This window comes from Triticum aestivum, chromosome 1A (assembly GCF_018294505.1).
Source record: "Triticum aestivum cultivar Chinese Spring chromosome 1A, IWGSC CS RefSeq v2.1, whole genome shotgun sequence".
NCBI classification, from domain to species: domain Eukaryota; kingdom Viridiplantae; phylum Streptophyta; class Magnoliopsida; order Poales; family Poaceae; genus Triticum; species Triticum aestivum.
This window is the reverse complement of record NC_057794.1, coordinates 430,265,576-430,272,986: the sequence shown is the minus strand read 5'-3', so window position 1 is coordinate 430,272,986 and position 7,411 is coordinate 430,265,576.

The window sequence follows — 7,411 nt, the reverse complement described above, 5'->3', positions numbered from 1 at the left end:
TTAACTGCGCCCAGGACCCCACGACCCCCACGATTTACTGCATGAAGTTACTGCGCGCAGTTACTGCACAGGAATCCCAACCGTCCGCACGGCCACAGCGGATCCGTTCGAAGGCCAAGGCGCGGTAGTGGCGCGCCCCGCCTGCGGGCCTGTCCTGTCGTGCGCGTGGGTGGGCAGACTGGCCCGGCCACGTGGCGCCACACGGCGGGTCCTCAACGGGCGGCGACCTGGAAGCTTATCAGGCACGCCGTCTGGATCCCGCTACGACTTTCAAACTCTTCAAGAGACGAGACGGCCGCCAGCGAGCCCGATTCTCGATAGCCGGCTTGAAGGAAGACGGCGGGCAAAACCAAGATCCAACCACTGGAAGGAAGAAACTGTTGAGGCTCCTCGACATGTCTCCCTCGGCGCCTCACCAGCTTCGGGGACTACTGTCGGAGTAATGGGCCACGGGTAGGCCAACCCGAAGCCCAGAACCTTTCAAGACATCGGGGCAGGCCACACCCCTCAGGAACCCCGGGACGGAGGGCCGTCTCTGGGAGTCGGCATCAGTGCTGCCGACTATCCACTCGCGGTCGAGTCCCAGGGACGACTACAACAAGAGCCGACTCCTAACTGGCGGCTTCCAGAGAAGCCGGCCATCCGGAGTCGGCCCGCGACTCCAACCACCCTCTGCCTTCGTAAGAAGGGACGGGACGGGGAACGGCCACAGTACGGCCCGCTCCCGCCCCGATTACCGAGGGTAGGCATGGCCACAGTGCGCCGTACCAATGGAGATCTCCGTCCGGCGCTGCACTGTTGCCATGCCAGCCCTGACATCAGCCTCAGTGGCGGAACCCTGTACCCATGTCGGCCCGCCTGTACGGCCCAGAGACGGCGGGGGTACAGAAGACGGCGAGAGCGCCACAAGACGGACCCCGTGGGAGTCGGCCTTCGAGAGTCGGCCGGCCCCTCCCACGGGCCCTGCACGCCATTAACCAGACAGGACGGGGAATGGCAACAGTGATCGCCCGTCAGGCGGCGGAACTGTTGCCTTGATCCCATGACCAAGCCAGCATCATTAGAAGCACGGCTACAGTAATCCGCAGCCGGCAAGACCCGCCCGCGGCGGACAAGGCTTGTCGGCTCCGTACCAGGCCAGCCGGCGGGGCCCGCCAGTCGGCGGAGAAGACGGCGGCCCGTGAGACAGACGGCTGGGACCTGCGCCCAGCCGGATTACCATTGTACCCCCGGAGGGTAGGCCTATATAAACCCCCCAGGGCACCCATGCAAAGGGTTCGATTCTATTACCACTAGACCAGAGAGTATAGGAAGGAGATAGCTAGCCTTGCCTTCTCCTACCTCCAGGAAACAGCTCAAGGAGCAACCTTGTACACACTTTGCCATAAGTGATCATGTGGAGACTCCGCAGAGCAGCAGTAGGGGTGTTATCTCCCCGGAGATCCCTGAAGCTGGGTAAGATTCGCCGGCGTGCATGCCTACGCCTCATCCCGTTTCTAGGCACCGGCGATGTTCTACTCGCCCCCACCATGATAAGCCATCCCTTGGCATATGTCACACCCAACCCCCAATAGAGCCGGTGTCGTCAGATCCCTCGACGGCAAGCATGGCTTTACCTTTGCGCTTCCTGTTGCGGCGCCGGCCTCTCTTCACCGGGGCGGCACTATCCTCATCCGAGGAGTCGGTTTCCACGCCGGCATCTTCGCCGGGGTACTTCCTTCCCTTCTCAGCCCGGGCACATCTGTCAGCAAGAACATAGAGTTCTGCCACATCTTTCACCTTGTTCATTGCCAGTTTTTCGCGCATCTTGCGGTTACGCACGTTCTGATGGAACGCGCTGATGATGGCGGCAGGGTGAACATCAGGGATATTGTACTGTACCCGGCTGAACCTCTGTATATACTTGCGCAGACTCTGGCCTCCCTTCTGAGGAATGACGTGCAGGTCGCTTGCTTGGCCATGGGCTTGGTGACCTGCAGTAAAGGCGCCCACAAACTCATGGCACAAATCTGACCAGGAGGAAATAGAGTCTACCGGCAAGTGCATCAACCACGACATGGCGTTGGGTTTAAGAGCCAGTGGAAAGTAATTCGTAAGCACCTTATCGTCGCGGGCTCCGGCAGCTTGCATCGTGATGGTGTAGATGCTGAGGAACTCAGACGGGTGGGTCTTGCCGTTGTACTTCTCGCCAAGGTCAGGTTTGAAGGTGCGGTGAGTGGGCCACTGGAACTGCCGCAACTCACGGGTAAAAGCCGGACAGCCTACCTCGTAAGGTAGGCCTCCAGGGCTCTCCAGGGACGGGTGGTTCGCAGCAGGCCCTGCTCGCCTGCCTGACTGGTGGCGCGCTCCGCGCCGGCACTCGATAGTGGTTCGAGCGTCTTCATGGGCTCGTTCTCGAAGAACTTGGCGCTGGTCACGGTGGGTCCGTGGGTCGGACGACGCTATGGAGATATCGTCGCCCGTGATGTCGCGACGAGCTGGCGTCTGCGGTACCGGGTGAGGAGGAGGCGAATGCACCATGGTCGCGGCGCCGCCGGCTTTTCCGCCACTGGTGCGTGGGACTCCATCAGAGCGTCGACCCGGGGGCTCCACCGGGCTTGGTTCATCTTTGTTGGCCACCCAACAAGGCTTCGGATAGTGGCTCTCCATTCGTCGAGTTTCCCCACAGTGGGAGGAAGTCGAGGAGCAACTACACACGCGCCAGGGCCCCTGCTGGCGTCGGTGGCAGCAAAACCTGCACGGATTGCGATGCGCTTCGACTTCTAACCACGTCAGAAGGAGCTCTATCACGACCCCGCGGTCGCATGCCGTTTTCACTAGCGCCTCGGCGAGCAGGCAGGTCTTCTATGTCCCGGGAGTGGCGCTCGGGGCTCTTCCCGCGGTGACGCTCAGGATCTTCGGCGTGATTACGCCGTTCGTCGCGCGCTTCCTGGGAGGAGCGCGCTGTTGGCACCGGCGTGGGAGTCTTGGAGGCCCTTGCGTCGCCTTCGGGCAGGGCGGCGATGACCTTGGAAGGCCCTGCTCCACCCGCGGAGGGCCTGGCTCCACCTTTGGATTTGGCGACGTGTGGCCCGTTACCAGGCGCACAAACATCGCCCCAGGTCCTTTCTGCGACCGGTCCGCTGCTCGCCCGCGTCGGGACGGGCTGTCCGGCTTCCGACTGGCCAACCACCACTGTTGTCTTCCTCTTGGGCGCCATGATGATGAAGAAGCGTCGAACTAACTGCTAAAGCCGATTCTCACAACTGCTCCCCCTACCTGGCGCGCCAAAGATGTCGGTGGGAACGACACCTATGGGATCACAAGAATCCCTACTACGGTTAGCGAGGAGCAGGGTCGTGAGAAGAGCGGATCAAACAGATAGCACACGGTTCATTTATCCAGGTTCGGGCCGCGAGGATGCGTAAAACCCTACTCCTACTTTGGTGGATTGTATATCTGTGTTCTTGAGCTAGCTATGGGGCGTGAGGAGCTCCAAAAAGCCGAATCCTCCCCCTGGTTGCCTCGGGCCTCCTTTTATAGAAAAAGGGGTCGCCACAGTGGAACACATAAGGCGGAAAGGGTACAGTGCTGCGAGGTTATCCCTGGCATTACATGACAAGGAGCATTTAATGTGTCTTGCTTAGGTGTCCTTGCTTTATCGGGGACGGGGGAGAAACCTGTCTCGTCCGTCACAGCTCCTTCTTGTGTCGACACGCGCCCTGGCCAGCGATGCCTGTGATGCCATGTAGGTAGGCAGGCAGCTGAGGTGGCGCAGTGGTGGGTCTTCACGAAGATCTGCATGCCGCCACGCGTGTGCCCGACTAGCTGGTTGGGTCGGCAGCTGCACGCGTACGGTGGTGGAGGTTTAGTCGGCATGGGCCTAATGGTGGCCTTGTGGGTGTCCTCGGCAAGGGCCTTGCTGGGGTCCCGACAAGGGTCTTGCCGAGGCGCTTGCTGTCATCGCCGGCAAGGCGCTTGCCGGGGGCCTTGTGGTCTTCCTCGGCTGGGATACGCCAAGGGTCGTCATCTTCTATAGCGCGTATCTGATCTTGAATGTCTCCACAAAGATCTACATGCCACCACGGGGATGTCTCCCGAATCCTTGCCCCATGGGGGCAGTTGACTCAAGGGTGACTTGCTCCATAGGCGTGGGGCGAGTTGCTGCGACAAGTGTCTTGCCGGGGTTGCTAAAACTGTCTCCCGGCAAGGATCTTGCCGGGGGAGTCCGCTTCGTCCCTTTTGCTCTTCGTGGTCTTGGCCTTGGCATCGTTCTAGTTCCCTTGAGCTTCGGTCTTACCCTGGCTCACCTCCCTTGCCGTGCTTGGTGTGGTGGTGCCCGTGGCTCAGACTGCCCGTGCACAGTTATAGGGGTACAAAAAGTGTACCCCTCTTTTTGTACACCGACATGGACAAAGTCAACAAAAGGTCGCAGACCTACTTATGGTGGTGCTAATGCTTATGTAACAAACTGCGATCTAATGACTATGTGCATTATTCTTCGAACCACTATGTTCACATATATTCCACTTGCCTCCCACTCTGTACATCGCTGGAGAAGGTTGAGGTGGGAAGTGCGGGCTTGGGCGCTGGAGCTCGAGTGTGCAGGAGATGGATAGGCAAAGGAGGAAGAGGGCATAGGTAAAAAGGTGGTTCCTTATCCCCTTATATGGGCGGATGCAGTTGTGCGTCCCCACCTGCCTAATAAAACTTGCTTGCCTCCCAAGAGCCGTGGTAAATGGCGCGGTTATGGTTACCCATGTCCGTATTGATGAGAATCCCGTGAAAAAGGCACACGATCTCTGCTTTGACAAGACGTGCCAAGTAAACCGCCTCGCAAAACATGCTGAGGTGGAAAAGTGAAAATGATTCGAGTAAAGGACTTGGCCGTAGTGTGATAACGCACTGCGGAATACGTCAGCAGATTTGATTTGTGTCAATATTATTCTCTCTATGGCAATATGTGGAAACTTATTTTGCAGAACCGGGCACTACTCTTGGTGTTTACAAATCTTCTATGAAGGACTTAGAGGAGGAACGCGCCTTGCAATGCCGAAGAAAATTTGCACGCCGGACTCGTCGTCATTGAAGCCTGGTTCAGGGGCTACTGAGGGAGTCCTGGATTAGGGGGTGTTCGGGTAGCCGGACTATACCTTCAGCCGGACTCCTGGACTATGAAGATACAAGATTGAAGACTTCGTCCCATGTCCGGATGGGACTTTCCTTGGCGTGGAAGGCAAGCTTGGCGATGTGGATATTCAAGATCTCCTACCATTGTAACCGACTATGTGTAACCGTAACCCTATCCGGTGTCTATATAAACCGGAGAGTTGTAGTCCGTAGGCAATAAACTCCATACACAACAATCATACCATAGGCTAGCTTCTAGGGTTTAGCCTCCTTGATCTCGTGGTAGATCTACTCTTGTACTACCCATATCATCAATATTAATCAAGCAGGAATAGGGTATTACCTCCATCGAGAGGGCCCGAACCTGGGTAAAACAAAGTGTCCCCTGTCTCCTGTTACCATCCGGCCTAGACGCACAGTTCGGGACCCCCTACCCGAGATCCGCCGGTTTTGACACCGACATTGGTGCTTTCATTGAGAGTTCCTCTGTGTCGTCGCTTTTAGGCCCGATGGCTCCTTCGATCATGAACAACGATGCCGTCCAGGGTGAGACTTTTCTCCCCGGACAGATCTTCGTCTTCGGCGGCTTCGCATTGCGGGCCAATTTGCTTGGCCACCTTGAGCAGATCGAAAGCTACGCCCCTGGCCATCAGGTCAGGTTTGGAAGCCTAAACTACACAGCTGACATCCGCGGGGACTTGATCTTCGACGGATTCGATCCACAGCCAAGCGTGCCGCACTGTCTCAATGGGCATGATATAGCTCTGCCACCGAACACCGCCTTGGAGGCCGCACACGCATCGGTTCTGACCATCGATTCGGAGCCTATTGCACCGATCGAGGATCAGCGGTTGGACGCTGCCTCAGGGGCTGTGATCTCAGAGGCGATTGCGCCGTAGTCCAGCCCCGCACACCGCATGGCCCGTGACTCCGAGGAGCCGGATTCTTCACCGAGCTCCGAGCCCCCCGCGCCCCTGCCGATCGAATCCGATTGGGCATCGATCATGGAGTTCACCGCCGTAGACATCTTTCAGCACTCGCCCTTCGGCAACATCCTGAATTCTCTAAAGTCTCTCTCTTTATCAGGAGAGCCCTGGCCGGACTACGGTCAGCATGGTTGGGATACGGACGACGAAGAAATTCAAAACCCACCCACCACCCACTTCGTAGCCACTATCGACGACTTAACCGACACGCTTGACTTCGATTCCGAAGACATCGACGGCATGGACGATGATGCAGGAGACGAACAAGAACCAGCACCTATAGGGCGCTGGAAGGCCACCTCGTCATATGACATATATATGGTGGATACTCCAAAAGATGGAGTTGGCGATGGAACAGTGGGGGATGACACCCCCAAGAAACAACAAAAGCGTCGGCGTCAGCGGCGCCGCTCTAAATCCTGCCAAAGCAAAAACGGTGATTCCGGCAATACTACCCCGGATAGCGCCGGAGAACACCCACCTCAACAAAATTCGGCACAGGAAGATGGAGAAGCCAGCCCTCATGAAAGAGTGGTAGACCGAGAGGTCGAGGATGATAACTATACGCCTCCCTCCGAAGACGAGGCTAGCCTTGATGACGACGAATTCGTCATACCATCACACCCCGCCGAACAAGAGCGTTTTAAACGCAGGCTTTTAGCTACGGCAAGCAGCCTCAAGAAAAAGCAGCAACAACTTAGAGCTGCCCAAGAATTGCTAGCTGACAGATGGACTGAAGACCTTGCGGCCGAAGAGTATGAACTCGAACGCCCCTCCAAGAGTTACACGAAGCGCAGGCCGCTACCCCGATCAGAGGAGGAAGCACCTACATCACCAGCGCATGACATGGCAGACCGGCCACCTCGCGGCCGCGACAGAGAGGCCTATTGGCCCTCCACCCAAGCCATGCCCCGACGCCGCTCAACTAAGGCACGGGAAAATGCGCCCGACCTGCGAGACATACTGGAGGATAAGGCAAGACAAACAAGATCGATCTACGGATTGCGGAGGCGCCCTACGGCATGTGACAATGATCTTCACTCCGGATACAACAAATCCGGCCGGGCCGAACACAACAGACATAGCTCTTCCGAGCTGTGTCGTGATATAGCCCAGTACAGAGGCGCCGCACACCCGCTATGCTTCACGAATGAAGTAATGGATCATAAAATCCCAGAGGGTTTCAAACCCGTAAACATCGAATCATACGACGGCACAACAGACCCGGCGGTATGGATCGAGGATTATCTCCTTCACATCCACATGGCACGCGGTGACGATCTACACACGCGCCATCAAATACCTCCCGCTCAAAC